Consider the following 8,708-nt stretch of genomic DNA (forward strand, 5'->3'; position numbering starts at 1 on the left):
TTTTTCTATTCTATCTAGTTTGTTCCTACTAGTGAATTCTATTTTCCCGCTATTTTTCCGAAATTCATTTCCGTTTTTTCCAACTGTATTCTTGCAAATTTTTTGTTTTAAACGAATTTTTTTTAAACCCCTCACTTATCCAATCCTGATACAAGGAGTACAGATAAGGCGTTTTTTCTCAGGGTAGTTTTTTTTTTGTTAAAGGTGGCAGAGCTTGCGAACACGCGAAGTATACCAACTATTTAACGGACATATATAACTACTACCCGCACTTTTTCGGATTGATTACATCTCTACCAGCACTTTTTCTAAAAATCAATAAAACACTTCAAATAAAATATCACTCTACTAAAAATTCATGTTCAAAATATTTCGACTCAAAAATTCAAATTTTCTTCAGTTCATGGCACACATGCACAATTCAAACATTTATTTTTCCTCGTTTTATGACCTCTGTTCTCAACTTCCGTTTTCGGGATTTTTGGAGGGAATGTGGGTAATTCTAGGAGGGCGCCAAATTCGTGAGGGATTTCACAAATTAAAGGAAAGGAAGGGGATTTGGAACGTCGAGAAGCGGGTGTAGTCAATGAGGAAGAGGCGATTAGATATAAAATAAAAGGCTTTATTAACCAACTTACAGGAGTTGATAATATCCGGGCAGTGAAGCCAAGATACGCGACAGTTGACGGCGGTGGGGGTCGGCGATGATGCTGGTGAGTGATCCTTTCGGGGGGTGGCGTTCGGGTGGGTTGGTGTTGGTATCGGAGGCAGACTGACCAGGCGTGACGGGAGGCTAAGACTCAACGTAGACTGACTGTCCGGGGATGGGGTTGGTGGTAATAAGGACTGGGGTGGCTCTTCCCACTCCCAATCCTAGGCCCACAGGGCCGTATGGTAACGGGGCGCTTGTAACTTCGATACAAAGGTCATCGGGCTTTTAAATCGAACTTTTAGTTCGATATCTGGAAGCAGGCCTCTCATGAAATTCTCTAGGCCTGCTGAACGGGCAGCGCACACCATACCGTAGGCAACTTCTTCCGCGTATTGATTTTCAATAGCGTCAACTAATTCTTTTAAAGTCTTGCTGACCCGGACTCCGTACTGAAGGACGCTCTCTTCTGGTGCCTGGGTCACGGTGCTTAGCATGGCTTGTAATTGACCCAAATTTTGGTGGGGAGAGAACGCGAGTTTTTTACTCGACAAGAGATCTGCCAAGGAGTGAATTTCTCTGTCTTGGAGGTACGCGTCCGCACTTCCGGTGATTCTCGACCGGATCAACCGTAATAAAAGTGGCCTTTCTGCTGGTTGCACCGAGTCTCTCGCGAAAGGACAGTCGCGGACAAAACGCGAGTCAGCAAATATCCCAGCGCTGTCACCAAAAAATGTTTCCTGTAATGCCCGGGGATTTATTCGCGCGCGAAATTCGAGAATGAAGTTCTCCCCATCGATGTCCGTTGGACTTCGCCGCCGAAAGGAATCGGAGTCCTTGCTGCAAGAAACTAGAGTTCACCTCGCGTTGCGCTGAAAGTCTTATAAAAGATTCTATATTTTAACTTTAGGATTAATATTAAATGAAAAGACTAAATTTCAACTATGCGAAATAAAAAATTGTAATTTTTATTCAGAGACTCGACGTTTCGACAAAAATGAGAAAAACGACCGTACGGTTAAGAGATCGAAGATCGATTGGTGGTTCTCGCCCACGCAGGGGCTGCTGCGGATCCTCGCCCCTCCATGAAAAGGGGGTTGGGCATTGAGGTTGGGCCTCTTCTCCGTTTCGTGCTTTTGTTCGCTTTAGCTTACTTCTAATTTTCCCTAAACTCCTGATACTTACAATTTATCTGCTCGTCTTTTCTAAATTATTTTCTACACTTTAATATTGAAGATCTATCTAATCCAATTAAAAGTCATTGGATGCTCATTAAACTTATTTCTTTAGCTACAGGATTTAGAAATTGGAATTTGAATGCAAATTAATTAATTCAGAGTGAATCGATGCCTTTTGTTACAAAATAGAAGAAATAAAATAATGACCTTACAATTTTAAGTGATTCTAGCCTAAACTCTTAATCCTTTGCAAATATCTAGCCGCTTATTTTTACGGTGATTTTAAATTTGATCTATAAAGGTTATCTAGCTGAAACAATATAATAATAATGATAATAATAAGAAGAAGAAGAGCCTCGGTGGCTCAGTTGGTTAGAAACTTGGACTTCACCTCAGAGGTCCGGGGTTCGATCCCTAAGCCGGTACCTCAGGAAATTTTTCAATGTACCTTTACCGAGGTTATGGTAGTTCGGAACCCACCTTAAGCTGTAGGTCCCCCCATCGTGTACTTGACTGCAACCCAGTCCGTCAATGATGATATATACCGGGAGAGCCCCGTGCAAAATGATCAAATACAAATCCAGCTCTAACCAAAAATGCCTTCGACATATTGGGCAGTATAAGCCTGTGACAACATTTCGCCACAGAAATGTTTTTTATAATAATAATGTCTAAGAAGTACCAATGAAATTGTCTACAATATTTTCATGGGGAGAAAATCAAATACGAATAAACTCTTAACTAGCCTACACCTTATCGAGATCTGGGTATAAATATTATAATTATAATTAAAAGTTCCGAGCTAAATGACATTATAAATATGTCGTCATACAATGCGAATGTGAATGCTATCGTAAAAGATTATTATCCTATCACAAGCCGCAGAGCGCCTTCCCCTTTCTGAGTCCCAGAGTCATTTCCTGTCTTCCAAAATCGAATAAAAAGGGACCTCCCAGCCGTTCCTACTAAGGTTTGTCAAATTCAAGAATTTTTGATCATAAGAGTTTCTCACGCTTTCTCAAGAATTTGGAGATGAAAAAGTGGCAGAGTCTTAACATAAAAAGGGGACTTTCGATCTGCGTTTGAATCCATTGGAAATGTCTTGCTTGGGATGGATTTTGGTTTTATGGCTTACACACGTTCGCCAGACTCGGCGGTATCTGGAAAACCTCTTGTGGACCGCACAGGATGTGCTTTGTTTCCCTGAACCGAATGTTTCGAGGGGTCAAGCTCATAAAATTCTGAAGGGTGGGCACTTAATTTTTAGAACGAAAGTTTGGAATTTATTTTTTAGATTTTGAAAGGTTTTTCTGAATCTTGGAGAGAGAAGAACATAATCGTTGAGTAGAATATCATTCTAATTAATTTGAATTAGTTCACGTAGCGCTGGTATACTACGATGAATACATGTACTAAACCGGATTCATCACATAAGTAGGCTTTAGCCCTACGTCACAATTTATTGCCAGACTTAGGCGTTTAAGGAGGTACCATCGCTACAAGAATTTTCATTACCATTTCAACAAAACTTTCAGGATATCTAAATATGATCACCAAAAGTACTCAGTTAAAATCTCAGAAGCCTAGGGTACTTTATAAATAAGTTACATGAAAAAAAAAATTAATCGCGAAACTTGCGCTTCTGAAAGTTGACTATCGCAATCTGGCAACATCGCGAGGCGCAATCAATGTAGATCTCAGTCAGCCGTTGATTCTTGTCACCGCCAAAATGATCACAGTGTTGCCAGATTTCAACTCAGTAAGTCACACGAGTGTAGGTATTACGACTGCGTAGTCGACTAATCTCGGCAGTAGCGATGGTTCCTCCTTAAACCCAATACTCGCAAGGATGGGGACATGCTCTTTGTGATTTGCTATCTTCTTTTCTCCCGCAAGAAATGTGCGAGTGAGTGCCGTGTTGAATGACAACTCATAACTGAGGTTATGTTCCTGTGAGTATTGTCAATGTAGGACAACATAGTTATTCCTTTTTTACTTTTGATCCAATATTATGTTTGACACCTTGGAACACAACACGCCATTTTTTCTCGCTAGATTTTTATTTTTCAAAATTCCAACGGTGAATCTTACTTGAATTTGCAAAAACTACTGCAAAAAATGTATATAACCTCAATTGAGACTCCGGATTCAATAACGACACATAAGATTTTATCGAGCGAAAAGCAAGTCCCCTGGAGGCTTCAAAACAAATTTTCGATTAAAAATTTTTTAAGGGCATATCCGGACGTCAAATTTTATTGCGCATCTTTTTTTCTCTGGACAAACAGTTGTATCTTTGAAACAGTTGTTTTGAAAAATTGTTATTAATTTTTTTCTGATGTTCGGTGCCAATCGAACATTGGTAACTTCCAGAGTTTCGTTTAGTGAGGGAATTTTGAGCAGGCAAATACTTCTCGTGGCAAAAATGCGGAGAAAGGTGTAGTAAAGTTTTTTGGAAAGTTTCAGATCAAAATATTTGATAGTTTAGGAGTAGTTATGATTTTAGTGAACATCAGCGCTGGAGTCTGAGCGTACTTTGTACTCCGAGACTTTCCATCGTGTCACGTTCTCTCACTAGTGAGTTGTTGCTTAAAATATGATATTATGCAATTTTTTAGTGAATAACAGTTAAATGAAAATAATTTAACAGAATATTCATGAAATGTATTTAATTTTCAATGCATTTTTCCGTTTTCTTTAGATTAAAATGTAGGATTCTCTTACGTACACCTAATGTTTACACCAATATTCGGCTTAACCCGTAAGCGACCTTAAACATGCATTTTGAAAACAAACCTATGCACACTTTTCTTGCAATTGTCTAAATCTATTTCAAAAATAAAAAATATCAGTTAGTCTTTAACTGATCACTGGATGTTGCTAAACGAAACGCTGGATGTTACAAATGTTTGATTCGCGCTGAGCATAAGAAAAAAATTAATAATAATTTTTTAAAACAATGGTTTGGAATTTCCATTACATTGTAGATCGAAGAGCATCCTGAAGCACATTCCCTGAATTTTTCATTAAAAAATTTCAAAAACTGAAGCACTGAGCACAAGTTGAAGTGAAAAACGTATTAAAATCGAGTTTTTCAAAAGTGAGTTTTTACGGCTTTATTTCGAAAACTATAAAAACTACAACTTTTTGTCTAAAGAAAAAAAGATGCGCAAGAAAATTTCACGTCCGTATATGTCCTTTAGAAATTTTTGATCGAAAATTTGTTTTGAAATCTCTAGGGGAATTGCTTTTCGCGCTGTAAAATTTTATGTGTGGTTATTGAATCCGGAGTCTTAATTTCTGCCTTTGTTGTGTGTTATGGTTGTCAAGCGCTGGCACTCACTCGCACGCTTCTTGCGGGAGAAAAGAAGATAGCAAATCACAGTGTGCATGTTCCATTCCTTGTGAGGATTGGGAAGTCTGACAATAAATGTGCAGTTACCGCAGTCAGAACGTATGTACGGAGATAGGTTACCTTATTATTACTCAGTGATTTAAGCACAATGCTCACAAGGAAGAGGGCATGCGTGCTGTGATTTGCTATCCCCTTTTCTCCCGCGAGAAGTGTGCGAGTGAGTACCAGTACTTGACAACCACAACAACATATTACCTAATATTATTCTGTCACATTATTCAATCTGCACATTTTATATCATTTAATGATTGCAATTAAATCTGTATTACTTACCCATACTTTCCAGGTCAAAATTTGTCAACTTAATTCTGTACAAAAACACAGAAATAAATAAACACGCTTATTGACAAACTCAATTGACAATATTTACAGGAACATAACCTCAGTATTTAGTTGTCATTCAACATGGCACTCACTCGCACATTTCTTGCGGGAAAGAAGAAGATAGCAAATCACAGTGCGCATGCCCCCTTCTTTGGAGCCTAGGTTTAAACGCCTAGTCTGGCAATAAATGTACAGTTACCGCAGTCAAAACTCGAGACACTTTTTACAGCATGATCGGTCTCATTATTACTCCGTGGTTCGCATGGGCACGGCACTCAGGCATTTTTTTTAGAACTTATCGGGAAATGCGGGACGGGGCGGTAGAGCTTCAGAGGTGATCCGAGAGAGGCGCGCGAGAGTCGAGTGAATGACACTACGCATGTGCAACGGTTGCATTTGTTTGCTGACCGAACAAGCAGGTTAAATTGAAAAAAAGAATTAGTAAGTTTTGTCTAATTAGCAAATCCTGTAATGGAGTGTAATGGGATGAAAAGTTATACGAAAGTAAAAGTATCAATACGTTAACCGAAAATAATTTTATAATCTAAGTTGGGAATAGAAGAAGGATTTTTGTAAAAAAAGGTTGTAAAATTTTGAGGTTATGTTTTGCTCAAGGCAAAGAAAAACTTGATCATTGCAAAAGTTTAAATAAAAAAATAGCCAATAACATTGCTAAAATTATGAAGTTGGACGATGGTCGTGGGGGCTAAAACGTAGGCTTTGGACCCACTCCTTCGGCTTGCGGGTTCGATTCCCGCCTCGCGCTCTGGAAGAGTATCGGTGGCCCATGCGGTGAACACTAGCCTAGCAAGGGAGTTGTTCATCTCCGGAGAGTCGTGAGACCGGTACCTCTAGAGAAAAAGGTTTTCTCTAAGTACTTAAGGCTGTTGCTCTTGGTGGTTCGGAACCCACCTTAAACTGTAGGTCCCCCTTCCACCACCAAGTAAGTGTGTGGAAGGTGTGTAAAGGAATAGAGAAGGTGTAAGAAAAATGTAAACCCTTAGGGGACACATTAGAAGCTTCCACTCATTGCTAAAATTATGAATTATTTCAAATTTTACTTATTGAGAATGATTTAATTATGGTTAGATTGCAGAATAAGGGCGTCACCCCTATTTTTGTGAATTTTAAATAAATAAGAAGAAACATGGTTAATAATAAAAAATAATAAACAGAATAATAATAATTTTTAAAAATAATAACAAACAGAAGTGACGCCTCTATTCTGCAATTGAACCTTCATTCTTAACAAGGTTGACAGGCTGCATGTTACTGTGTATGCCATTTCATTAACAGATCAGAATTAACTTTTTAATTAATAAAATATTTTTTAAATACACCCAGGGTTATGAAACTTTTCGTAGCAGGAGTCAGTAGGTGCATCAATTTCATTCAACTTTTAGTTCAGAGGAGAGCCACAAGGGAGCACTTATCCGAGTCGGAGTAACTCGAGAAATTTATATTAAGTGCCGTGCCCATGGTGGGTTGCCCGTCGTTATGTTGAGCGGGTCGTCTTGCCGGAGGGCGTCTTGATGGACAGCTAGTGTATTAGAATTGCCCGAAATTTGACACCATGCAGAAAATCGAAAATCCCAATATTACGTCAAATGACGCGATATACGTAAAAAATGTAAAAGAAGACTTGTGGGATATTTTGCTTTATATATAAAAAATAATATGAAAACGAAAATCCTATTATTAGCATAACAACGCGAGATAGAGACAAATGTTTAAAAAAGGACTGTATTTTTTAATTTTATTTTAAGGTGGTTCAGAAAATATAAATTTACAACTATCTGCCAAAAAACAAGTGCGCAGCGCGAGTGTCACGGTAATAATATGTACCCCACAGCCTACAGAGCTTTCAGAACATGAACACGCACATAAATACTGCGATCTAAAGAGATCTTTTTGATAAAATTTTATTTAATCATTCCAAATGCAAATGATAAATATCTGAGCGCGAATCGCGGGATTCAACAGACGCGCGCCCTAAGCGCGCTCAAACTTGCGAGCCACGGTCACAACGCACGATGAGAATGTGCCCGCGACAATAAATAATTTATTTACGGATTATTTTATTGCAAACTAACAATTAAGTGATAAATTTTTTTAACTTTCCAATAATTTCTGACCTTTTAGCTTAAATTAAGAAATGCAAGGCAAAATATTTATATATTCTGATCAACCACTTAAGTAAAATTGAAAAATACATTTTTTCAATTTTGAAATTATGGGGTTTTCGATTTAAAAAATCAGGACATAATTTACATAAATAGTAAGATACATACATTTTTTTAAAATATTATATAAAAATAAAATAAAAAATAATGTTATTATACAATTGTATCGTTTAATTATAATTTATTTTATTCATAACTAATTACAAAAACATACAAATTTACGAATAATTGTTTACTTTAATTAATGATTGTGAGGGAGGCGGTATTCCTATAAAATTTAACTCTGCATCTAAAAACTCCAAATCGCTAATTCTACATGCGAGAACGTTATACGATCATATTTATTTCAAAAATTAATTATATTAAATGTCATCTTAATCTATTTATCAATTAAAACTTTTAATTTCTTTGAATGTATAGTTTCATTTAGTAGAATTTCTTCCGCCTCTTTTTCAAAACAACAAAATAATATTATTCATAGACAGTACATTTTTATTTCCAAAATAACTCATTTTTTCCATAAATATGTAGCAGCTAAAAATATTTATTACGATACAAGTACATTCTAATTCAATTTAAAAGTGCATCCTATGCACCTACATATTTGCTTTGATGCAAAAATTCTTCAAATAATTGATTCATTAATTGAAAATAATAATTCAAAATTCTCAACAAAAAATTTGTATTTTATATTTTTAAGTATTTAACAACTTAGTATCGGCTATTTGATGGACTTGTTCGACGGGTGAAGATTGCAGGGGCAAAGTAGTTGATGGGCGAGATGTTCGGGTTGAGAGGCATGGGGGGATCGGGCAATTTTCGCCGAAGTATATTAATCAGTATGGATTTGAATGGGACTCGCAAAAAAAAAAGTTTTTATTAATAATTAAGGACGTGAAAAATGTTGTCACTGCGGTAAGATACTCTGTGCGAGTTCACGAAAGTTACGTTGTCATCCA

Source organism: Belonocnema kinseyi, chromosome 5 (assembly GCF_010883055.1).
Source record: "Belonocnema kinseyi isolate 2016_QV_RU_SX_M_011 chromosome 5, B_treatae_v1, whole genome shotgun sequence".
Taxonomy (NCBI): domain Eukaryota; kingdom Metazoa; phylum Arthropoda; class Insecta; order Hymenoptera; family Cynipidae; genus Belonocnema; species Belonocnema kinseyi.